The sequence below is a fragment of the Podarcis raffonei genome, chromosome 4 (assembly GCF_027172205.1).
Source record: "Podarcis raffonei isolate rPodRaf1 chromosome 4, rPodRaf1.pri, whole genome shotgun sequence".
NCBI classification, from domain to species: Eukaryota; Metazoa; Chordata; class Lepidosauria; order Squamata; family Lacertidae; genus Podarcis; species Podarcis raffonei.
The window spans coordinates 30,269,465-30,296,872 of NC_070605.1; the positions used below are offsets into that span (position 1 = coordinate 30,269,465).

At 41.4% G+C, this 27,408-nt stretch overlaps 1 long non-coding RNA gene across 1 annotated transcript; it reads left to right on the plus strand.

The window, feature by feature from the left end:
• Positions 1-9,845: 9,845 nt before the first annotated feature.
• Positions 9,846-13,244, plus strand: LOC128412737 (uncharacterized). Its single transcript, XR_008330150.1, has 2 exons — positions 9,846-9,967; positions 11,825-13,244. It is a non-coding gene; the product is annotated as an uncharacterized LOC128412737 (long non-coding RNA).
• Positions 13,245-27,408: the final 14,164 nt, after the last annotated feature.

Here is a 27,408-nt window from a genome sequence, read left to right on the forward strand (position 1 = left end):
GGTCTTATCAATGTGAACCAGAGATGTATACTACAATAGCTACTTTTGGGCTTAATAAAAATCTTCCCAAAGTTGCAATCTTATGGTCTCTGGTCTCTTATTTTCATAAAATTATACACCGCATGATTTGTAAAAATTCTCAAGGTGGTTTATTAAAGAACAAAACAAGGACATTCATGGTAAAACCAGTATGAAACTATTTAAAACCTTTTAAAAAAATAAAACCAGTGATAAACAAAAACAGATCAAAACTCACATCAACATTCTAGATAGCTGGGTAGGCCTGCTAAGCAAAAATGATTTTAGCAGACGCCAGACCAAGTGCAGTGAAGGTGCCTGCTTGAAATCAAAAGGCAGGGAGTTCCAAAGTGTAAGGTGCTGCTGCACTAAAATATTGCTTTCTTTCTCCACAAACTGAAGCAGCTGGATATGCATATATGGAGTAAGTGTCCTAGGGGACATAGGACTGACTGAAACTCCCTCCTCAGAACTCCAACGCTGGGGAGGGAAGATCCAACATCAGATCATGAGAAGGATAATAATAAATAATAATAATAATAATTCTTATTGAATTAATAAGAAACAGATAGAGGAGTCAATGTTTGTTCCCCTGTTCTCCCTCCTACCCTGCTGACTTAAGGCAGTAGACCTGCCATTGGACTACCCACTTCTCCTCATCTTAGGACTGGAGCCTAAATCAGAAGATCTCAAAGCCTTGGAAGGTTCATCTATAGAGATATAGCCCTTCAGATGGCATGGACCCAAGCTGTATGGGGATTTGTAGGTCACAATCAGAACTTTGAGCTGTACCTGGAAATGGAGCATTTTCCAATGGAACTGCTGCAACAAGGAATGTCAGCAATCTGGCAGCAGCGTCTTGGATCTACTGAAGTTTCCATACACTTTTCAAAGGCAGTCCTACATACAGTGTGTTACAGTAATCCAGGCATGTCCAAAGTCCGCCTGTTTTTCCCTGCCCCTGTGGCAGTTTATTTACTGGGGTAAAATCGTAAAAAAAGCTCAACAACTTTGGTGGGCCCTTATGCATGTTCACTTCATCAAATCTGGTCCTCTTTGAAAAAAGTTTGGGCACCCCGCTAATCTAAATGGGATGTAATGTGGTTTGAGTTTTCAGGTGGGCCCTTCTTTTGGTCCTGCCGCCACCCTCACAGGCTGGGGACGTGGGAGAAAGCCTTCTTGGTGGCTCCACCCAGACTTTGACTCTCTCTCGCAAGAGAAGATACATAGACTCCCTCCTTGTTATTCTTCCAGTGGCAGATGAAGTTCTTGTTCCAACAGACTTTTGGGAACTGACTGATTTCAATGAAATGACTGGTGCTGTGCTGTTTTTGTTGTTATTACTGATATGTTTAAACAGATTTTATATATGTGCCTAGTTTTATTTATATCAATGCTTAATTGTATTTTGGGGTTCATTTTCCTAAGTTTTTAGCAGTTCTTGTTTTTATTTGCAAGCCACCTTGAGTCCCATCAGGGGGAAAAGTGGGGCATAAATAAATATACAACAACAACAACAACAACAACAACAACAACAACAACAACAAACAACAAACAACAACAACAACAACAACGTAACTAATCCAACCACATTTGGAGGGTCATGGGTTTCTGACCCATACCTTATATCAAAAGTTGCATGGGAGCCAACACAGAGGCAATGACAACAGAAGGGACTAAAGAGCGAATTCATATTGTAGCAGTGCCTAAAGGTATGAGAGAAAATGGCAAAAAATATTGGAGGGAGGCCCTGGGCTTTTCTGTTCATTGATCTTGAAGTAAAAAACAGGTGAGAAAAGAGATGCTGGCTATTTTAAAGTTATTTTTCTCACTCTGTGAACACAAATTCAAGGCAGCAATGAGTCAATGGGTTGTTACCTCAAAACAGGCAACCACATAAACAGATCAGAAATGTCTGTATCATCATTGTAATAATGGCTGTCACATAGTTAGCTCTGACAGATTATAATTTCATGGAAATATTACAACGGCAACACTCTCATCAATCTCACATACTTGTCTTCCACTCTTGAGGCCACTTACCCTCTGCTAATGCAACTAAATTCACTGAATCTAATCCAGGGTAGGATTGTGGTCTTAATATGTCATCAACAAAGGATAATTCATCAACATTACCGAATATGGTCACAGTCACACACAACAACTTACAATTTATTAAATGAACCCAGCTGGTAAATGCTTGGTAGACAAGAAGCCAGGATGAGGTCCTTTTATTAGCTATAGCTCAGGAGGAACAATTTGGCTCTTCCATCTGAGAATTACCTCAGGCACTCACTAAAGGAAATTCTATAGCAAAGCCACATAATGCAGTCGACATCTAACTCCAAGTTTATATGAGCACAGGTCACAACACCAGTCACCAGAGGGGCTCATAAAGCTTCTTTCCTAGCATAACAAACCATCAATATTTGCCCAGCCATGAATGCCTCAGCTGAAGTCACATTCCCTCTGGCTTTAGGTAACCCCATGCCAGCCTCTTTAAATTTTTCTGAAAAGAGAGTGGCAATAGATACTGGGGTCAGATTTCAGAGGCAATTTTACTTCGTTGATATATAACGTAATAAAAAGACTTTCATTCAGCATTTTTGACTAAAAGGTAAATCTCCCCTCAGCTTCCCCCTCTCGCCCAGAATCATAGAATTGTAGACCGGATCCTTTTTATATTTATAGAATTCTGGAGCCCCCCTCTCCATAATTAGAGAACTGAAACAATAAAGAACTGGAGTAGTGAGAGGTTTAAAATACTAAAGCCTAACAATGAAAGACATTTTATATTGTTATGCACAAACACCCCACTTTCAAGCAGTGAGAAGTTTCAGGGGATGCTCTAAAACCTGGACTTTTTCAGTAGAAAATTTATACAGGACACCTGAAATCCGTATCTAGTCATATATGTGTGTGTGTGTGTGTGTGTGTGTGTGTGTGTGTGTATCACACACACACACACACATACACACACACACACACACACACACACATATATGACTAGATACAGATTTCAGGTTTCCTATACCAAAGTTTTGGCCATCAAAGAGAAAAATTTGGATGAATACTTGGAGCTAAAGAGAAAAACTATTAAGGGATCGTAAAAGAGGTGGAAGAAGCCAAGGCTTATTCAGATTTATGAGCTGGTGGAAGTTATTCAGACATATAGAAGAAACTTTGATTATCTAGTCAAGATCAAAGTATTTGCCTTAGCAAAAGTGCAGGGATGTCTTTAACCACAACGATTCCCAAGTTATTAATCTATCTTGTTCACCAAGCTTTTGGGACCTAGGTACAGTACTAAGACAACTGCACACACAAAAGTCATCTCTAGAATATGGAGAAGTTTATCTACAAATGGAAAGGTCCTGAAAGAAGCACAAGATGCTTCTGAGTGGAACAGTGCCACACACATGCCTACTGTGTACCCTCAATTGTGTGAACCTTCCACTCACGTATCACTTGAAAAATGCCTCCTAGATAAGAGAGAGATCTTTTTCTGGAGGAAATAAACCAGGTGCTGCCCTGAATGTACCTGAAGAAAGTGTGTAAAGCTCACAAATTTAGATCCAGACCAGACTAAAGCAACATTTTTACTACAAGAAAAGGGAATGGTGCAAGGCAGCATCAATTATTAGCACCCTGACCCATTCATAACTCTAAACTAAAGAGATAAGAGGTCCCTACTGCTACAGGGAATAACAAGTAGCAGAAATTACATATTCTAGGAATACAGCTCTGATGTGCAGGACCTTTAAGTGAAAATCAGGAAGGAATCTCTTTGCCTCAAGGTTTCACCTTCCCAAAGTCCTGCTCTCCTGCAGTGCATTGTGTGAGAGCATACAGAAAGTTTGGAGCTCAGATTTCCATCTTTGTACCTCACTCATATTCTTAAATGCACTTTTCTCCTCACAAAATGGAGATCTGAGAAGCAGAAGTTTTCTGGTGACATAACAAGCGGCTATCTGTTTACTGCTGACACTTTGGTGAAAATATAGGTTCTGTTTTCTTAAACAATGGGATGTTCTGCCAAGCCTACAGGAAAATTGCCAAGGAGGCAAGATAAGAATCTTGTATTGTACTCAATAGGCCCAGTGGCATCACTCAGGAACTCCAACATCCAAGAGTCTCTAACAACTGAGCTATTCCAGGTGCTAATTCTCCAAAATTCTGGAAGGGTGGGTGAGCGGGGTGGGGCGTACAAATATTAGTCTGGATGTTGTAACCACAGTGTAGCTTAGTTCATTTTATTTATTCCATTAAATTTACATAGGAAACCAAGTCAGATGGATGGGGTATAAATAATAAAATTGTTGTTGTTGTTAACCATTTGATTGCTGAAAAAAACTCAAAGTGATTTACAAAAAAGATAAAACAATAGCATTATCACCAAAAAATTAACAATAAAATATTTCAGACTACGTTCTAGGAAGGAGATTGCATACTGAATCTAAGATACAGCTGATATTTGAGATTTCAGGTACACACCTAGGGTTCTGGAATAAAGAAGCAATAAGTGGACTCAGTTCTTGAAAACATTCATTATCTGTGTTACCTAGATCTGTCCCATGCCTTATGTGAAACACGCAGATTCCTGGATAGGGAGACATAGCCATTTTTATATTATATTATTATTTTGGATGGTGCGCTAGCTGAAAGAATCTACTGTATTGAAGCCAAATTGTGTTGGCTTATCTGTTATGTAGAATTATCCATGTTCAGATGGTAGTAAATTATCTTTCTGTGTTACTGAACTAGGGATGGATGAATCTCTGAAGTAGAGATGGGCAGATCAGTCAAAATGGGTTTCACTCGGTTTCTTGCTTTTCCAATCTTAAATTCAATTCAACGCACTTCCAAATCAGTTTCTTTCCCCACCCCAGACCTCACAAAAATTCACCAGCAGTTGTGTATGCAATTTTGCCTAATATTTTGCAAGGAAGTGGTGCAGCAATAAAAAAGCAACTGCTGGCACATTTGCAAAACAAAGCAAGGTCTGGTATAGTTTTAAATCAGATGGGGGACCATATGTTGAGATTTCTGTATTGCACTAGATGACCCTTGGGTTCCCTTACAACTCTATGATTCTGTGAATCGATTATATTTCCTGATATAATTCATTTTTAGATATCATTTTAATATATGCATATTTATCCCTAACATACACGTTTTTGGACACATTTCTCTGACCAAAAATGTGTTCAAATAGCATATATTAATATAAGGGATAACAATGCATATCAAAATATAAAGTAGCTGTCCATCAGAAAGGAGAGCCTAGTACAGTTTGCACAGCCCCAGATTTATTACAGGGAGGATGATTGTTTTGGAACAGAGTTCAGTGTTAGTGTTTCCTACTCACTTACAGGGAATTGGCAGGAAACCAATCTGAAGAACCGGTCTTCATGTATTGGAACAGCCAGATCCATGCAACTGGCAAAGCTCCCTGAAACTGATTCACCAACAGCTGCATGTCATCTCCGACATGCCAATATTTTAAAACTTGCCTCTTGTTTCCCTATTGACGACTTCAGGATGTATGTAGGAGAAATGCAAAGCATCTCTGAAATTGTCTCTTCGTTTTGCAGTTTGCAGTTACTTACCATGCTATCCACCAAGTACTTCCAGTACATAAAAGGGCACTAAAACCCTCCCTTCTGGTTGCAGAGATGTTCCTCCATTAGCACTGCAACCCCTTGTGCCCAACAAATGTGCGGGAGGGTAATAGGCCTGCTGGTCAGGAAGCCCTGAAATGGAGCGTTGGAAGGATGGAGCCAGCCTGGGATTCACTGGATCCTGCCACTGGATCCTGCCAGCAAGGAGTCCAAACTGGGCCCAGTTGTCCTGCGTCCCACCATCTGCCATGGCTACTCTTGAGCAACAGGATTGCAGTTACTGTTGTAGCCCCACAACTCCACAAAGCCCTGATTATGGTGGTGGGGAAGTTGGGGGTTGTCCCTTAACACACAGTGATCTTGAGCTTCCAAAATTATTTCAACATTTCTTAAATTTATCTATCACCCTTCATCAGAGGAACAAGAGGATTATGGGCTGATTAGCATATAGATGTGCCGCATTTCATAATTTGATCATCTGAAGTCTTGAAGCCTCTGTTGCATGCCTCCATTCCATATTCTGTTTAAGGCAATCCAGGAGCTCTTTCTATTGCTCTTTGACCCCTGATAGCTGCTTAATACAGTTGTCATCACTTGATGTTTCATACACTTCCAGATTGTTGAGGAGCATTTAAGCCAAATACTGGAGGACCAGCAATTAGTACACAGCTCGATTCTAGGAAATTTCATTAACACTGAATTAATTTTATGCTTTAAAGCAGAATTTTATTCTGAAACTATGGACCACCATAATTAAATATGCATTGCTTCTTTTGAATCTGCAGCAACAAATGTCACTTTCATGAGCCTAGCCCTGCTTAAAATTATGCACATTTATCCCCTCATTCAGTTCTGCTGTGCCCCTAGTCAGAAGAATTCTTACAAGCTGTTTACCATAGTGTGACCTCAAGAAAAATATACATGTATGAGAAAGATTACGTGATTATGCATCTATTTAAGAATGCAAAATCCATGGCTCCACGTGGCCATGTCTGACTGTTTGTACAGAGGGAGCTAAGATGTCTTTCTTGTTTTCAACATGGTGCCAATGAGAACGTATGAAAGGATAAGAAAGAGCACTTCTGTAACAACCTCAACACAAAATAAATTAGTTTTTTTGGGGAGAAGATCATCCACAGAAAGTCTCACAAGCAACTTTTAAAAGTTAGCAGCTGACTATTTTGAGCATGGTGATTGATAGGCAAAGCTCTGGCCTCTTATTCAGCTCTTAAAGGAACAGAGGCTCTTTCAGGAAAAGTTAGCAGCCGAAGAAATCACCCTACATTTAAAAAATAAATTAAAATAAAATAAAATATGTACATCAGGTGGGAAAAGTCCAGATCCAGGTCACTCTGAACTGAGACATTTACAACACCATGAGATTTAAATTAGCCTATAAAAATTTAAGTTTTAAATTGCTGCACCCGAAATATAATCTGCATTAATCCTTTGGTTTTCATTATGATTATCTCCTCCTACTTGAAAGTAAAGCCAGGTGTGGCTAACAAAGGATTTGCCAGCCAGCTATCCTGGTCTTAGGGGGGCATGTTCAACGATAAAAGTGGAATTCATTTAATCAGTTAATCAGGATTCTAACATTCAAATGCCCTATCTGAAGCTTTTTCAAACTGACATTGTGTTGAATGATAGACTTAATGCCACATGACAGTTTGCCAGAAGCCATTAATTTAATCTCTCAGTTTTGTTTCAGGGCCTGTTAATTTGGCTGTGCCCTTAGAAGGAAGGGGAAGCGTCCTCCTCTGCCCACCCACCCCCAAGTAGAAAAAGGTCACTTGTAACTTTCTCCCTGTTCCACCCCACCCATTTCCCCAGCTTACATGGATTCTTTAAAAACAAGTAGAAATGAAATTAGACCTATGTTTATACAGTCTTTTGCCTGGTCCAGGATTTATTTTTGAAAGTTGGTAAACCCTCCTTCCAATTTAAATTGAATAAGTAGGTGCAGCTGAATAAATTCAGAGGGGGCTGGCCGGCACTCGTATGTTTTCACTTTAAAATTACACAAAGGAGGACATGGAGGAAGCAGAACAGAGATACTGGGAAAGAGGCAGCCATTTATAAAGGCACAAAACTCGCTTTCCGCTCCAATGTTGCCCATCGCGTGGCCAGTGAGGGATGCCCCCTTTCTGCGTCTCCAGAGTGTGAACTTCTATGTCCCAGAGAAATACTTTAAACGTTACTACTTTAATGCAGTTTATGAATTTGCAAATGCAAAAGCAAGCCATTAGCAAAAACGGGTGTGGGCAGAGAGTGAGCACTGTGCAGCCACATAATTTTGTTTAACGAAGGGCTCTTGTGACGATTCAGTTTCTGTTTCAAAAAATAACTCCAGCCCCATGTGCACAAAGCATCTGCAACTCTTCAAGCAAGGGAATTCTGTTTAATTATGCTGGATCCCTGTTGCAAGCACGTAGATAGCCAACCACAAATTCCTTTGTGTGCATGAGGTAATTAAGTTAGTGTATAAAACAAAATTACTAAAACAAAATTCCAAAAGGCATACACAGAAAAACAAAGCCTAATATTATACACAGTATCAGCTTAAGATTTCGATATTTTGAAGTAAAGGGGGAAGAGAATAAAAGCCAATGTAGAAGAGAATATCTTAGTTTTACTGTATTTTTTCTTTCCCAGCTGCTGGGAGATTAGCAACAATGATCCATTACAGTCGTACCTCGGGTTAAATGCGCTTCAGGTTGAGCATTTTCAGGTTACGTTCTGCAGCGACCCGGAAGTAACGGAGCACGCACTCAAAATGACGTCACGTGCATGCGCGGAAGTGGCGAATCGCGACCTGCACATGGGCAGATGCACAGACACGGGTTGCGTTCGCTTCAGGATGCAAACCGGGCTCCTGAACAGATCCCATTCGCACCCAGAGGTACCACTGTATTTGTTTATTACTGCAGAATAAGAAGAAATAATGTAAGTTAAGGCTTGCTTTAGATGCATATCCTGGCTCTAAATAAATTACAGAAGGTGACGTGCAACAGCACACAAGCAAACTTCTGCGCACACAACAGGAATTCCACTTCCCAACTTTACTTCAGAGGTTCCTCCAATCCACTGGAGCAGATTTCGGGTGTGGTAGGTGTTAGCAGACCTTGCACCTTGAATGAATTTGATTAAGTTTCTTACAGTTTCTGGAGTTCAAAGGCTTTTTTCATGCAGTAACTATTTATAAATGAGTAGAGATGAGAGAAAGTTGCATAAATATTGTCTGTAGAGAAGAACAAAATTGTTCTGCTTTTAGGGGCGGAGTTAACATAGACAAAGAGGCTTACAAGCATGTGCTGGCTAGATTGCTACACAAACAGTGCCCTCGTGTGGTTTAAACACATGCATTAACAACAAACTCAAAAGAAGGACATGCATTTGCTTTTATCCAAAAATAGAGAGCTATAGAGGGAGCAGAAATTGATGCCCTGAAAAATGTCTGTTGCATTGTACAGCAGACACTGTTGGATCCATCCACACTAATGAATTCCACTAAGATTAATAAGATATATGATGACTATTGATGGCCACTTACTAAGTAAATTTACCCAGTGGCAACTTACCATACAGCACATACAAACCATACAGGACACACAAATGCCAGTCATTATCAACATAAGAAACTTGTACAATGCCCTGACTTCCCAACCAGTAGGAAGGGGGCTGCTGAATTCTCCTCAGAGTATTAAACAAGAACAGCAACAAAAGTAGACAATGAAATATCCGTTGTCAACATGCTAATTAACTTCAGCTCAGTATTCCCACTTCATCTGACCAAGGTACTGCAATTTTTATTTAATTTTTATTATTTCAGATATTTACATCCCACTTGTCATACAAATATATCCCAGAAGCTTTACAGTAAGAAATTACAATAAAATACAATTACATAATTGAAATGCTACAGGGTTGATGTTTTAGTGCCTAGTGTCTAATGAGAAGCAATATTTTCATCTAACATTAGCTGACAACTTACATTTTTCTGTTTTAGGAGAAGCTGATCACTATACAGAGGACAAAATGAGGAAATACTTTTGTTGCATATGCTAATTTTTATATATAGGTGGAAATTTAGAAATAACTGCTATATTTTAAATAGAAATAAGATTTACTCCACCATAATAGGGAAGGCTGTGATTATAAGAAAAACACTGGGCCCTAATTTGAATAGTAGAGTGCTTAGTATCTGGTGGGCATGGCTTGTGTCTGCTCTGGAATCAGCCCCTCCCTTCAGTGTGTGTTCCGTTAAGTTTCCGTTAAGAGGAACCAACTGTCTCTCCTTGTTTCTTGCCTCAGACTTGCCTCATGTTGTATTTAGTTTCTCTCATTATGTTATTTTGTTTTGTTTAGCCGTGTCTTCATGACCCCATGGACCAGAGCACGCCAGGCACTCCTGTCTTCCACCGCCTCCCGCAGTTTGGTCAAACTCATGTTTGTAGCTTCAAGAACACTGTCCAACTATCTCGCCCTCTGTCATCCCCTTCTCCTTGTGTCCTCAATCTTTCCCAACACCAGGGTCTTTTCCAGGGAGTCTTCTCATGAGGTGGCAAAAGTATTGAATTCCTCAGTGCCACAAAGCGGCTTATGCTAACCTTGCCTCACTTCCCTGAACAGTGAGAAGTTCCAGGGCTGAGGGAGCTAATGTGGTGCCGCCAAGATGTTGTGGACAACATCTCTCCTCATCCCTAACCATTGGCCACACCAATGGGCATTATAGTCCAAAACATCTGGAGGGCGCCACATTGGTTATCCATGCCGTGGGGAACCACTACTAAGGTTTGGCTTCTTTTGGAGATTGAACACTGGAGATGTTCTAGCTCATGGGTCGGTAAACTAAGGCCCGGGGGGTGGATCCGGCCCAATCGCCTTCTAAATCCAGCCTGCGGACGGTCCGGGAATCAGTGTATTTTTACATGAGTAGAATGTGTCCTTTTATTTAAAATGCATCTCTGGGTTATTTGTGGGACATAGGAATTCGTTCATATTTTTTTCAAAATATAGTCCGGCCCCCCACAAGGTCTGAGGGACAGTGGACCGGCCCCCTGCTGGAAAAGTTTGCTGACCCCTGTTCTAGCTTTTATTTTTACAATGTTTGTCTCATTTTCAAATATGCAGAATAGAGCATAAGTGGAGGCAAGCCTGATAGCACTACGCTCCTGCCTGGCAAATGATCCATTGCCCTGCATCATTGAGCGTGAAAGGGAGACACGTCCTCCAATCAAAGATGCATTGAGTCTTCACTTAACTCTCTGCCTCAATCTCTGAAGAAGTGTGCATGCACACAAAAGCTCATACCAATAACAAACTTAGTTGGTCTCTAAGGTGCTACTGGAAGGATTTGTTTTGTTTTGTTTCTCTGCCTCAAAAAACTGATCTGCCCATGTCTTTAGATTGGCCTAGGAGGCCCTCCTTGTACACTCAACAGTGAGATAAATTAGCCCACGGAGTACGGCAGGGAGGGCTTTTTCAGTGCTGGCCCCATGTCTTAAGACTCTCCTATGGCATTTAAGACTCACCTATTTCCAATGGCTTCTATGTAAAAAGAAGCTGTGCATCTAATGGGGCTTTAACTGGCTGGCAGCTTCTTTTGTTTTGTTTTAATGAAAATTTGTTAAGGCTTAGCTGGTTTTTAATGGGATTGTAGAAGCCTGCCAACCTAGCAGTTTGAAAGCACATCAAAGTGCAAGTAGATAAATAGCGGGGAGGTAAACGGCATTTCCGGGCCAGAACCGGCTTAGTCATGCTGGCCACATGACCCGGAAGCTGTATGCCGGCTCCCTCGGCCAGTAAAGTGACATGAGCACCGCAACCCCCGAGTCATCCGTGACTGGACTTAATGGTCGGGGGTCTCTTTAGAAGCTTGATACTATACTTTTATTGCCAAGACTGGTTTGTATGTTGATGTGGTATTATTATTTTTGCAAAGCGCTTGTTGATACTGGATTTATAATCACGTTTTAATGTCTGGAAGCAGCCTTGTGAGGGTAGTTACCAAAAAAGAATCAGCTACCTTGTAAATATTTTAGGTATGTAAATAAATTAAAATTGTGTGCATTTTCTTCATGCACAGGGGTGGGCAATTGTGTGACCTTCTCCTTACCATTAACTCCCGCTGGAAACATTTACCGGCATTTCGAGCCATTAACCAGACATTTCTTTGACAACAGGTGCAGCGGGAATGGCTGTCCAGATTTCATTGCACCTATATACTATTCAACGCAAGGAGGAATATATGGATTTGATGCTGATCTCAGGCCAAATGCTTCCCGAGGCTGTAACTGATAAAATTGCTAAGATATTAACAATACAGTCGTCTCCAGGGGAATTGTGATATTATTACTTCTTCCTCTTTTCTTTTTTGCACTCCCAGTGAGTGGTCCTTCAATATGATGGCAGTGATGCTTCTGTCAACATTCGCACAGCAAGTTAACACTTGTGGCTACCAAAAAGAGATTAGTGGGAAGGTTGGAGGCCATGGAGGGACTGCGAGATTAGCAATAATACAGTGTTAACAAGGGGGCTGTAACTGAACCTGGCGTGCTGGCACAATGCACAGAAATGGACTTCCAATTCAGACAATTATCCCAGCCCTTCCCAAACAATCTTTGTGTAGCTCGCATGGCTCCTTCCGTCTCCAATGGCATCTAAACAGGTCTTTAGCTTTGATCCAGAGAACATAAAGCCTTTTAAGAAAGTCCATCCATCTTTTATTTCTTGTGACACCAGCACATTAGATCTGCCTGTGTCCAAGAGAACTATATTAAAATGGTTGTCTTCCTGCATTTCTCACTGCCGTTCCCTGTAGAATTGTCACTTGAGGGTCAAATTGGAACTCATTCAACCAGATCTGTGGCAGTGACAGCATCCAGCCTCAGGTCAGCTCTTACTCCAGAGGTTTACAAGGCAGCCACTTAGAGTTCAAGGTACAGGCTTACGAATCTACATTGCTGGTTTGTGCTGTGCAGCGTCGCTTGCAGGATCCTTAATTCAGCTTTGCTCACATCCTTGATGCTTTATATCGTCTGTAGCAACAATAAAGCCACTTTCTTGACATATTCAAGCATTTATTTATTTTTTGATGCTAGATATATTTTTTCTTTAAAAAAGCAAACACTAAGATTGGATAGAAGGGTTGGAAAAATTTCCAGTCCTTAAGAACTGTATCATTTAAATAACATTCCTGGGGTAGAATTAGCACATCCTTTCTGCCGTTTTTCCCACCAGCTCTCTAAAGCAAAAATGCATTATCAAGTACAATGTGGGGCAGGCAGTCAAGTTATTTTTTAAGGTGGTACCAGGAGACAAGTAATGTGTTATAGTGTGGGTGATATTTGTTCTTGGCAGTTGGGAATTTGAACATGTTGCTTTAGTTTAACTTCACTTTTGTTTGTTAGTTATGTCCAGACTAGAGCCAGAAAAATATTTGCCTTGGCTCTAATCAAGTTCTTTGGGTGCTTGTGGAATTCTTATGGAACAGGGTAATCTTATGATACTTTTTTCTGAATTATAACTGAAAGCACTCATCACTCCTGCACCTGAAAAAGTTGGTTTTCGTAGCATGAAATATTAAAACTGTCCACACGCAAATGAACCTGCCAGTTTAGTTTCTGCATTGTCCTGCTTCCAAGCAGGTGTGCCTAAAGTAATGATTCAAGCAAAGATGGAACAGGTAGTAGTCTCAGGTTGGCAGGGACCTTTGTCTAAGTGCCCTGGTGGACTAGCTCCTATGCCAGTACATTTCCTGGTGGCTTATAGAGCAATGGCACTGGTGCTCCTCTGATTGGCAGCACCAGGCACCTGCCAGTTTAATTTCCCACAATGCCATTGAATGCAGCATCATATTTAAGGGAGCACAGGGCAGGCATTGGTGATGTTCCCTGCCAGGGTGCTGGGACATTAGCAACTATGCAAAAATGATGTGTGGGAATGCCAAGCTGGGTAATCTCCCCTGAGGATTAGTCATTCTGCTATGCCTCTGCATCAGTAGTGACTGACTGACTGACTGATCCATCACACGTACTGCAAAGATGTAGTGGGTTGTCCCATCTCACTGCAAGTGAATTGGAAATAGACAAGGCACAGCAGTGGATCATAAAAACCCTATTCACATGTTACTCTCATGTGAGGCATAGCTGTGCAGTACAGCCCCTCCACCCAAGGCAAGAGACTTCCATATATTGTTGGGTTCCAACTTCCATCAACTCAGCAAGCATGGACCATGGACAGAAAACTTCAAGCATGAGCAGCAGCCACAGAAGGACGAAGTGCAAGGTAAATTGCCCACCCCTTAAATCCTGGGCCCAAGGTTACACGAATGTAACAGGCAATGACAGACGGATGAAGGGAAGAGTCATTGTTGTGCATTTTTTCTTTTCCAAGTTCCCTCACTCCAGACAAGCCACTGAGGCATGCTTTTTTATTTATTTACAGCGTTTCAAGGGGGTGAACCCGCAATCCCAAGAGAGTCTTATTGTAGTGATCGCAAGGGAGGTTGATGGCAGTTCTCATGGGGGCTACAGCCAGTTGCTGAATACTGCAAGCATAGTGGAGAGTGGAGAGCGAGTTATGCTGCTATGTTAGTTTCCCCTCAAAAAGTTTACATGAAATTTGCTGGAAGTGAACTACAGTACAAACTTTTATTGGTATTGATTCCCTTAGCCTGCAACCCTTTGCTCACGTACCTGCAAGTAAGCCACACTGATAACTGTGGAACTTATTTCTGGGTTGAGATGGACAAGCCCTCTCAGGCTCTCATAAATTTCACTTGGCTTTTTCCAGGTTTCCCAGGGTGTGGGGTGGGGGTGGGGGAAAGTGCCCTACGTTCATAGATAATTTTCGTTCAGGCTTTCAAATGATTGAGAATGCCAAGCTGGAGCAGAGCCTCTCCAGGTATCTCCTTTGATTTCTGGAAGATAGACATCACTTTAGCATGGCTGACATACACTGTACAGGCTCATCAGAATCCCAGGGCTCTTTCACACTTTATTTCCTTCGGGGTCCTCAGATGAATACCATATGCTCCTGGCAATTTACTGCTCTTTACTTTCTCAAGTTAATTCCTCCACAGAGACTTCAGTCTCTCTCTCAGTCTCTCTCTCTCTCTCTCTCTCTCAAGGCCAGACACTGATTTCTCATAGTGTGTGCCCTTGGAACAAGACTCTCTAGAAACCTCTGCAGTGAACATAGATGCAGGAAATAAATTCAACTTATGTACTATTGGAGTGTACTCTTCCACTGATTTCTAATTGCCTGCTGAGCTATCTGAAGGAGACCATCAATTCTCTTATTCACAATGCTTGGAAGTTACCTTGCACTTATTGATCTTTAAAGCTTTGGGGTTTTGTTCTTCCAAAATGGAATCCTTTAATTTTCTACCAATGCTATACATGTCTACTCAGAAATACGCCCCACTGAGTTTATATTATTGGTTTAAGACACCACTTTAGAGTTTTCATTGCTATATAAATAAAAAAATAAAGGGCTGGCCCAAGGCATTTTGCTGCCTGACGCAAAGGACAAAGAGGCTCTGCCTTCTAGTTTCATGTACAAAAGCCAGCCAGACTGGAGTTAATAATTATTACTATTTTGTATTTTTTTACCTGACCTGCACCTGAAGGTCACATGTGTTTACAGCATATAAAAACACAATTAAAACAGTAAAAACATCCCCATACATAATAAGCTCAACACATTACATTTAAATCTTACTTCAATGCTGGTGATGGGATGACATTCTCCACCACACCAGAGGCAGCAGGCCAGACTGGAGTACTCCTGGCAGGCGATGGGGCAGCAGAGGGCAATTCGTGGGAATTGTTCTTGAGCGTCTGAGACCATCTTGGCTGTGAGACCAGGAAGGCCTGCTCCTTGCCTTTTCCACCTGGCCTAGGAGAGCAGGGCCCTGATTGACTCCAGCTGCAAAACCTGTGGCTGCTGAGAAGACTATTTGCTTGGGGTACTGTTTAGAGAGGGTTTTGAAGAAGGGAGTTGTTGCTGTTGTAGCTGTTAATTTTTAGTTTATTTAGTTTGGATTTCAAGATTTATATGAAAATTGTTCAATTTCATTGTGGGCTTTTTGAAATTTTGCTTATTGTTTATTGCTACTTTTGATATGTTTGTATTAATGCATTTTTCAAATATGTTGTAAGCCACCTTGAGCATGGTTGTAGCTTTGGAATAAAATGATTTATCTGTCACCTAGGCAGTTGCCTTCCTCTACTTTATGGTAGGACCAGCCCTGCTCTTATACTGCCTTTCAGGACAAAGCCCTCCCAAGGTGGTGGTTTTCAAATGATAAGTTCTGTGGGATTTATTCCCAGGTAAGTACCTATTGGGATGCAATCCACATTTCACAAAAAGAAGTTAGCAAAAGAAGTTAAACAACAGAAGTTAAAATAAAAAAGAAGTTGAAATATTTATAGAATGCAATTTACACACACACCTGCCATAGAGATATCTACCGGTACATCCTCTTACTTCCGCTTTTTCTATTTCTTGTTTTCACAGATCAGCCTGGGATTGCCTACAAATTTTCATTGAATAAAAACAAGTAAAACTTTCTGTGGTGTTTCTCTGAAGAGCCACTTCCCAAATCAGTTTCTTCCATCCCACTAATCATTCATGCATCCATCCAGCTGCCTCTTCAACCTGTGTTCATGTGTTTCCTAATCAGTCAATCAACCTTCCTTAAAATCACCTCCTCGTGCTGCTGTCAATATTTGCTTCAAGCTAATGTAGGTAGGATCCGTATGGTGAATATCCCCCTTTGATGAAGAAAAATGGAATAGTCCTGTGAGCTAATCAACATTCTTATAACTGCTCCTAGCCACATCTTTTGCAGCATAAAGAACAGTTGTGGATTTCCCCTGCTGCACCTATTTTAAAAACCTCAGCCAAACTCTTAAGCATTACACAGCAAATTACTTGACATGGGTATAGTCAATTATGCTACATACATAAATGTAGGTCTAGATAGTGAATCAGACCATGGAAGGTTCTACAGGGACCTGCTTCAGGAAATAAAATAAAGTTAGTTACTCAATGAACAGAAGAAGTCAGGGTTATTCAAACACATCTAACTATCCTGACTCAGCTCTGAATTTTTTAAGCATATGGCATTCCTAGCTTTCTAGTTGTTTATGATTCCTCATCTATCAGTTAGGTTTGGAACAGAGGAGGCTGTTTTTATTGGTCTACCTACCTCATTATTACCCACACTGAGTGGCAGAGGCTGTCCAGGGTCTCAGTAAGGAGTTTTCCCAACTCTACTTGGAGATACTGAGGAAACAGGAACCATCTAAATGTGAGGCTAATGCTCTCTCTGCCACTGACCTATGGCCTTTCTCTGTGCACCCCAGTCAGAATATCTGCTATAAAACAAGTTTTATCTTTCTGAACATTTCTTTCATTGTGATATCTGGATCAACCGATGATGCTCAAGATATAATTCTAATATAGATTAATCATTTATTTTAAATAGCAAGTCAAGAAGGGTGGGGGGACCCTGTGATGTTGTTCAGCCAAGTTTAGTCTTGCTCAGTATCCCATCTCCATATTCTAGAGGTTGAGAAGGGCAACTGTTGTGATTAAAGGGTTCCTTCAGGAAAGATGAACAGATTGAGGGTATTTAAGTTTAGGATAAAAGGTAGTTAAGGCTGAGGGAGTGGACACACGATAGAGGTTTATAGAATAATGAATGCCGTTGTCCACCCTCCCTCAGAATCCTAGAACTCATGATTACCCAATGAAATAGGCAACATTTAGGACAAGAGAGTAATTCCTCACGCAATGTGTAATTAACTTGGATATATTTTGAAGAAAAAGGCATTGGAGAAATTTATGGATGACAGTCCTCTCAGCAGTTATCACTCATCAAAGCTATGTAGAACTTTCATGTTCAGGAGAAGTCTACAAATGAAAGAAGAAGAAGCGGAAAGTTATTGCCTTCATGGCCTATTTTCTAAGCGTCAGAGAGGCATTTGGCTAGCCACTGCTAGAAACAGAGTACTGGGCTGGATGAGTCTTTCGTTTGATCCAGTAGGGCTTTTCTTATATTCCTCAAACATCTCAGCATTGGCTGTTTCAGAGGGAAAACCAAGAAAGTTAGGGAATATTATATGCCCAGTTATTTGCTCCCACTTTTTGGCATTTGTACACCAAGGACGTAAATTCTGAATAACAGATGGGGACTCAGGGCCAGCTGTCTGCAGCAGCTATTGATGGGCCTGCCCTCCATGTAACAAAACATTTCTCTGAAATTAAATGGCCTAAAAAGTTATAAATAGAAAAGCACCATTCACTGTCAAATGCTTCCTCAGCATCAGCCTAGATAAATACGGAAAAGAGATTAACTTTACAGCAGAACTGAAGTATATTAATTAACTGTCTGACAGGGCAGAACACATCTCTAGGGTGAATATGACCAAGATGCTATTCCTAGATTGATTTTGAGATCACGTCTTGAAATCCAGTGTCTTTTAAATTAAAATACACACGCACACACACAAAAAATCTTTACGTCTACTTCATTTAGGTGAAATAATAATAAAAGAAGAAGCATCAAACACTTCCATGCTGTATATTTCACAAAAATGCATTTTATCGTACAAATTGTGCCCAGGAACTATTTCTCTTGTTAATGATACTCATTTTATTCACCATTAGAGGCCACTTTGTCATACCAAAGTCTCATTCCTTTAATTGAAAAGTGTTCTATTAAGAGGGAGACAGAAAGATGTGGGATAGAATGGTTTAGCAAAAGATGAGTTATTTATTGTTTATCCAACTGAGGAGCTATCCAATCGCAAAAAGGTTCTCTGGGTGTCATAGGGCAGTATCCCGCAATTCATTTATTTATTACATTTATATACCATCTTTGTCTTCCAAGGATCTCAAGGTAGTGTGCATGGTTCTCCTCCTGCCCATTTCATCCTCACAACAACCCTGTGAGCTGGTGACTGGCCCAAGGGCAGTGAACTTTGTTACTAAGTGGGGATTACTAACCCTCTTCTCCCAGGTCCTAGTCCAACTCTCTAACCATCCCACCACACTGGCTCTAGGCTGTTGCATCAGTACAGGGGTTTCTGTTCGTGCAAAGGAACTTCCCTCCTCTCCCTGTGTGCACCCTCCCCAAATCTGCTCCAGAGGGTTAGGGAAAAAACCTCAGAACATATTTATGGGGGTACACAAGGGGAGCAGAAGTGGAGGGATTTCTATTGCCCAATTGGAAATCCTTGCATTGATGGAAAGAGCTACTTGGAAACTGCCCATAATTTATTTTTTTAATCTTCCCCCACCTTTCCACTGCACTTTAAAATACAGTGCTAGGATTAAAAAGTTGTTTTCATGAATGAGAAAGTGGCCTGCAAATGAGAATGGGTATGCTATATAGAGAAAGTTAGGCGAGCTCATTGAGTACGGATCTGCTCATTGAGGCTTAAGACGTCTCCAAGTTTGTTGGATTGGGTATGCCTCCTGCCTTTCTTCAATGATGGAACTCAAAGCGGCATTCGTAGGGTAACCCTCAAGTTTATTTCCTATCTGTGGTTCCAGATTCAGTTTAGGGAGCAGATTCAGGAGACCCATGAAAACATGCAGGGAGGAGAGAGGGCAGGGAAGTTACATTGCGCCTCTAAAAGTTGCTGCACAAACACTGTTGCACTCAAAGCTGTTTGCATATTTGTGAAGAATCTGATATATTTTCAATGCAGTGCATAAAAGGTGATCGATCTGGGAGGCTTAGTGGGGGTAGAAGGCCAAGCAGAATTGTCAATTTACTTTGTTTATGGTTGAATGTATGTCCTGGGACTGTGGCTTTAAAAACTCTCAGGTCCCGTTGCTTCCCATTGGCTCTGTGTCTGCAACCTAACCCAGCTAGCAAAGAAGAGGAGATAATTGGAGACACTGGCCAGCTGCCGCTCATTGGGTGATAGCAAGCTTTTAGCTTGGCATCTTCTTAGCTGACTCACTGAAGAAACGGCAGAAGCAGCCTGTTCAAGCCAAGGGAATTTCTGCAAGATCCACAGTCACTCTTAACTCACTCCAGATTTTACCATTCACTTACCACATTATTATATGCAAGCCACATTGCGCTTCAGAAGCTTATTTTGTGGAACTGGGCTGCTAAGGCTCTGTTGTCCTGACATACTGAAAAAGCTAACAGAATTATGGAAAGAATAAAAGGTAAAGGTAAAGGTACCCCTGACCGTTAGGTCCAGTCGCGGATGACTCTGGGGTTGCGGCGCTCATCTTGTTCTATAGGCTGAGGGAGCCGGCTTTTGTCTGCAGACAGCTTCCGGGTCATGTGGCCAGCATGAAAAAAAGCAGCACACGGAAACGCTGTTTACCTTCCTGCCGGAGCGGTACCTATTTATCTACTTGCACTTTGACATTCTTTTGAACTGCTAGGTGGACAGGAGCTGGGACCGAACAACAGGAGCTCACCCCGTCGCGCAGATTCGAACCGCTGGCCTTCTGATTGGCAAGCCCTAGGCTCAGTGGTTTAGGCCACAGTGCCACCTGCGTCCCAATCATGGAAAGAATAGGATTCTATTAGCTTATTCTTGCAATGCTTTGTCTCCCTAAGACTTTGTTGGCGCAATGCTTCCAATATGTGCAGAATAGATCATTAATTTACAAAGAGAGAGAGAGCGTGTGTGTAAATCCTTGAGAGTAGTCCTGGCCAAATCCTTGAGAGTAGTCCTGGGCCTAATTTTTGCAGTGTTCCAGTGATGACTAAGTAGGAAGGACATCCTTTTATAAAATTCTGAAAAGTTTGAACATTCTGAAGATAAGGATAGAGAGAAATATTCTCTCAAAGCTGTACACATTGGGTTGTCCAGCAAAACTGAATGGTAGGAGATTCAGGGCATCCCCAAAAAAGTATTTCTTCACACGAGGCATCATTAATTTATGTAACTCATCACAAGAAGATGCAGAGATTGAGTTAATGCAAATTGGTGATTGTGCACAGGATGGGATAGACAAGGGAAAAGAATGTGTAAAGGGATTGCAGGAGATGATGTAGAATGAGCCATGCAGAGTGTCAGGGTTAAGCTGTAGGCAGCTGCTAAGCAGAGACCAGGAACAAGCAAGAGAATGAGCTGGAGCCAATTTTATCATTGTAAAAGGCAAAAGCACAGCCTGAGCAGGACAAGTCTGGAAAATCTCTCTGTCCAGGCACACAAGTGGTCAGATTGACAGTTCACTACTAGGGCAAGGATGGGGTAATCTATGTTCTTGGGGTTACAGCTTTCATCAGCCTTGACCATTGGCCATGCTGCACAAAAATAGCATTTAAATTGTATTCTTTTCCTCCTAAAGGATGTACTTGGTATGAATTTCCCTTAAAACATACATTTGTGTATTCATTTTCCCTACTATGCATTTTTTAAAAAAATTTTTTTGCCAAGACTGGACCACAAAAATCATTAAAGTGCTTGGTACTATAACTGTATTCCAATCCAACTAAAATGACCAAAACTATGATTCTCTCTGGATTCTTATAATATATTTGCTCAGGACGTTTTCCTCCGAGCCCACAGGGTGCAGAGTTGACGAGTTGGAGATACTACATTCTTCCCTTTTTTTCCTACATCAAGAACCCCCTTTCACTAGAATATATCATTAAACAGAATGTTCCCAACCTAGATATATGTGTCTTCCATACAAGTGCTAGGAGATGTGTGTACATCATGTACATCAACAAAGTGGTGTGTGTGTGTGTGTGTGTGTGTGTGTGTGTGTCTGTGTGTCTGTGTCTGTGTCTGTACAGCAGTCTATGTTGCCATTATTTGGTATGCATCATTAAAGGTCATAAATGCAGAATTATCCCAGCCATGCCTAGCGAGCAGGTTCAAATTGCTTTTCTGATCCGGATGCCAGACTCAAATATTAGTTTCTGCTGCCATATGGCTGAGGGGGACAAAGCAGCTTGGCTGATTCCTGGCTGAGTGGTGTCATTTATAAGATGGAGTGGTCTTTCTCCAAATGACTGTTCATGCAGATTTGGAAAACTGTGTTGTTTTTCCTCCTCACTCTGGGTGGTTTATTTTTAAATTTGCCCAAAGTATTCTCTTTTTAAAAGAAAAGAAAGAAAAGAAAGCAATTATTAGTATTTTCCTGGCAAATTCATTTTAAGCATGGATGGACAAGGTTTTGTTTAAAAACTGCAAAACTCAACCCATGCAGATATACAAATGGTCACAGGTCCACATTTTCAAAGTTAGCCATTCAATGTGTACACTGCTTTTAAATTTAATTCTCCCAGCATCATTTGGGTATATTTGTGGACCCAAACCTTAGAATGGAAACAGGAACCATGCTCTGGGGGTTCAAGTGCTACTTGACAAGTCATTTGAGAAACTGCTGCTTTGCTCCATAGTATTTATAATCTGGTGTTCTACAGAGATCTACTTTTTACTTGCTCTTCAAGAACTACTGAAGCCCCTGAGTAAGGTCATTGGGAGGTTTGGGGTGATGTGTCAACAGTAAGCTGTCAGTGCATGTGAGAGAAATTGGGTATTGTGGTAGCAAACACAGTTTCAACTGAGAAAAGTAAAAATGTGCTCCCTATGAAATTCAGAAATGTCAACTGCGGCAAAATGCTACCACTAGGGAGCTGATGTGGAAAGGTGTCAATAACATCCTACACCAGGTGCGGGGAACTTTTGGCTTGCTGGATACTGCTGAACTACAAGTCCCATCAACAGTAGCAGATATGGTCAATGGCAACTGCTGATGGGAGCTGTAGTTAGCCAAAGGTTCCCCACAAGTGCTATTTTTACTCACATTTCCCCAACACCCTCCTTGCAGCCCCCCCCCCAGTAAAATAAAAATGTCTGTCCGGCACAACACTTTGAATCCTGAAGGAATCAAAGGAAGAATGTGAAATCATGGTGAGTAGGGGAAATGCGCAAGAACACAAACACCGTTCAGTAGGGAAACTGGAACTAATGGCTCCCAGGCCAAAGTACCCAGTCTGAAGAAAGATGTCAGCACAGTATGTTATGGAATATGGTTTTGTTTAAACTTGTAACATACCATGAAATGCAGTGCACATGAGAGCACTGAATGAATCCCCCTGAGATTTTTTTTAACCACTTATTTAGATGTCTTGGGCATAATTAAGTATGATGTTAGTAGATCTTATGGGGTCAAGTTCAGCTTAAATGTGGTCTCCTCTGCAATATTTTGTAAACTTCCAGATGCAAACCACCCAAGCTAATAGCTAACAAAAACAAAAACAAAGCAAAAATGAAATAAAGAAAACAGAAGCATTAAAAAAAACAACCCCACACATAGATTAAAATTTGCTAAGGGCACTGATTGTGGGGAAGGAGAGTAAATTTTGTGCAGGTGCTCCTTGGCCATCTCTGTTGTATAGAATTTCACTTCTGCCAGCTTTCTGGAATAGAGAACAAATGCAAGTCTGAGTAAAAAAAAAAAAATAGATGTTCCTCATCAGCGGAGCTGCTTGTTACCAGGGAGAAGAGCTGTAGCACAATGGCAGTGCATCTGCCTTGCACACAGATGGCCCCAGGTTCAATACCCAGTATCTTCAGCTAGGGCTGGTCATGCCTCTTGTCCGAAACCCTGGAGATCCACTTCTGGTCAGTACAGGCCAGGCTTGGTGAACAAGATCTCACTCCACCCTGGAGCTGTAAGCTCTCCCCCACCACACACTGTGGGCCACCTTGATAGGTAGGTGAGAAAGCTCACCTGCCAGTCACCTGATTATTTGCCTGAGGTAACCCTATTTCGAAGGAAAGAATTGAGAGCCTTTCCTTTATGCCTTTGCAGCCAGGCTGCAATGGCAAACTCGAGCTAGGCTGCAAAGTAAGAGCCCTGAGGAATGTGGTGTTTGTAGCCCCCACTGCTCAGTTAATTGGGGTGGGCTGCAAACCCCATATTGGCAGGGATCAGTTCCAGTGGGAGATCCAGTCAATAACTCCTGAGTGTAACCCATCCTAGTAGGCAAATCTCTTTTAAAAAGAGCTTTCAAAGGCAGATTGTTTGTGGCATCGCACCGGGGTGAGCTATCAAAAGGCAAAATTCAGAGGGGTAGCCCCATACATTTTGTTGTACCTAATATAGATCTTTGGATCTCTGCCCAAGAGTTTGACTCTATATTTAAATCCCACTTATCTCCAGGGGGTTTAAATGCAACCAGCATTCCCTGGACTGAGGTCAATATGTATCCTGCATAAACCTTTCCCAAACTACATTTATAGATGGAGTCCAGTCTGTAGGTCAGTGGTAGAGCATCGGCTTTGCATGCAGAAGGTCTCTGGTAGGATGGGATGTGACCTCCCTGAGAGCCTCTGTCATTCATTACAAACAATACTGAGCTAGATGGTCCAATAGCCTGACTCAATATACAGGAAGGCAGTTTCCGATGTCCCTAATCCATCTGATCATTACTAAATCCCACTGAAGTTAGTGGAAGAGATTAATAGCAACTAGCTTAAATTCCATTGGTTTCAGTGGGACATAGTCTGCAATCCTTTATACTCTTTCCTGGGAGTAAGCCCCCTTGAATTCAATGGGGCTGAGTAGACCTGTAAAGGAGAAAAAAGTTTGTCATTGAGTTGGCTCAGAGCTCCTGAAGTGAAATGCTGAGAGACATCCCACAGCACGAGAAGCAAACACATAATGTAGCTGATTGTACATAAATAGTGAGGGAGACTTGCTTCTCTTTACCATCTTTTAACCTACTGGCTAAACTTTTTCTGAAAACTGAAACAAGCATATTTACATCTGCAAAGTGACATTAAAATACAGGATCATGTTAGCAACTGAGATTGCTCGAAAATGCCAAAGCTGATGCCTCAGCATTAAAGCCTGTGAGTCACAGACAGCTTCTCTCAAGCTAGAACCCATCCTTCCACAGACGCCTAAATTTCACAAACCTCACAGATTCTGCGGCAAGACTGGAATTCCATCTTCAGTTTGTGGGAGTGGGGTGGGGGGTGGGGATTGCCTCTGCCTTCTGAGGTTCTCAATGCTGGCTAGATAAATTCCTTTGATTTGTGAACTGTTTGCAGAAAAGAATCTGCATCACATGGTTATTTGTGGCTTGGCGCTCTCACTCGCTCTCTAGTTTCAAATACCAATATTCCTCCACTAACTTATAAATTCAAGGGTTTTATTCCCGGCATTTAGATACTGCAACTGGCTCTAGGTGCTCTAAAACAACAAAAACGTGTCAGCTGCACAAGGTATATGACCATCTTGCTGTTGCTGTTTGAATCAGTGTGTAGAGTCAAAGGGTAGGAATATGAGAGGCAGTAAGTGGTCTAGAAGCAGCTAATACAGCAGTGTGATTGAACACAGGAAACTGCCTTATCATACCCCATTGGTCTATCTAGCTCAGCATTGCCTATACTGATCAGCAGATCTTCAGGGTTTCAGAGATTTTAGGGTTTCCCAACCCTACCTGAATAAGCTGGGGGTTGAAAGTGGCACTTTCTGCAAGCAAGGCAGACTCCCTTCCACTGAGCTACAGCCCTTCCCTAAAGTACAATATACAATGCAGAATACGAGTTGAGACTAAAGTAGCCATTTGTATGATAGTGACATAACACCTTTGGGGAAGAACTGTATTCTGACAGTCCTGTCACCATGCAGCACCCCAGCTCAACACTGTATTGTTTTTGACACCTGCTAAAAACTGTGCTTGTTTAGGCAAAACTTCTCAGGCATGTAATTTTATTGTGTATCTTTTTTATTAAAAAAAAACCCCTGCTGGTTTTTATTTATATTCTCACAAATCTTACTTCAATTTGTTCTTAATGCTTGATTTTTATCAGTATTTTTTAAATGAGCATTTTATATTGTTTTAGGTTTCATATTGCTAATATTGTTTTAGGTTAGCATGGCTGCCTGGCTGGCTGGGGCTGGCACCACTAAGGTGGTGAAGAGAACACTGCAACATTTTGTTGTAGGTCTAGGTCCAGCCTGAGTACGTACACACACACACACACACACACACACACACACCCTTGAAATCTATCTGTGGATAATATTACTATTTATGAAAATTTCTATATCACCCTTCAACCAAAAATCACAGGGCAGTTGTTTACATTTCGCCTTGCTGGATGGAGCTTATGGGAATTGTATTTTGACAATAATTAACAAGCCCCATGTTGGCTCCCCATGCTGTAGGATCAGAGATATCTTCTCTTGCTTGTGGACTTCCTAAGGGCCTCTGATTGGTCACTGCAGGAAACAGAATACTGCACTAGATAGGCCTTCAGTCTGATCCATCGGGGCTCCTTCTATCCTCCTATGGCACCATGTTCATCAGCTTAATATCAGAGGTGGCTAATCTGTGGTCCTCCAACTCTCATCAGCCCCAGCTGACAGGCATGGTGGGAGCTGTCAATCAGTAGCATCAGGCTAGCCAACCCTGCTCTATATTTAGACCCTCAAATCAACACACATAGATTTGAAAGGGGCTACAAATTTACTTTTCTTTTTCTGCAGGAATCTGAATGAGAACAGGAAATATGAGGAAATATTCCTCTGGCTTATAATGAAAGCAGAATGATGATGCCTAATCTATAGAGACACAATGTTGGAAGCATACAATACAATATTTGGGCATCCCACAGATGTCTGCAGTTGTTTCAATTAAAAAAATATTTTAAACCCCCAGACCACCACATTGCAATAATTTAAAGATAAAAGTGGAAACAATAGAAGATCTTCCTGATACATTTCTTTTTTTGGAAGGAGAGCAACACCCTTGACATCACAGGAAGCAAGGAAACAGATCATTAACACTGAGAATCCTGTACAGAGGATTTTCAGCAAGTAAAGTAAATGAACATTTCAAAAGAAAATAGGTGAAGCAACTTCTGGAGGAAGGGCAGGATATAAATTTAATAAATAAATAAATACAACTGCAAGGCTGTATAGTTTGGAGCAGGGGAAGAGGAATGTGGTGGAATTCTTTGAGGAACAAAGTAAAAACCCCAAGTTACGGTAGTGAGAGAGCTTTCTATGTTTTCTTTTTTAAAAAAAATAATTAAATAACAACGATCCCAGGATGTTTCCTCCTGTGTGTTCTTTGTAGTCCATGATACTAGCGAAAAAATTTAGGTTAAATATTAGAAATTGGGGAAGAGGAGGTTGAGGGGCAGGGCATCATCTATGCAGCATGTAGGTTGAGGCTGAGGATGCAGAAGGGTAGATAGGAACTGGTTTGTATATGTGAGTTTAACACTTGCTATATTGCATGTTGCCAGCTTCCCCACCCCCTCCATCTGGGTCCCTTTTCTTCTGGTTACTCACCCCAACCTCCTCATAAGTTAAAAGCATGACTGAGACAGTGGGCCAGCACACATGGTACACATGCCTGCACCCCTGTATATTTGGTGTGGGTGAGTGTACATACACACTGATGCATGAGTGTGGAACTCCATGTGTCCTCAGCTGATCAGAACTTTAATATGGAAGTGCTCTATCTATAACTGTTGATACATATTTATGTCGCTTTTCTCTGCTCATCAGAGAAGTGGCTGGTAGGGTGTGTGGTGCTCGTCTCTTGACTATGACCTCTCTTTGCCTCTGACTGGCAGCAGCCATCCAGGGTCTCAGGCAGAAGTCTATCCCATCCCTTGCAACCTGAGATCCCTTTTCACTGTTAGTACCAAAGACTGATGAGGAACTTTCACATACAAACTGCATGCTCTAACACTGAAGAATGGTTTTCTACCCACAACCATACAAGCATGGAAGGATCATA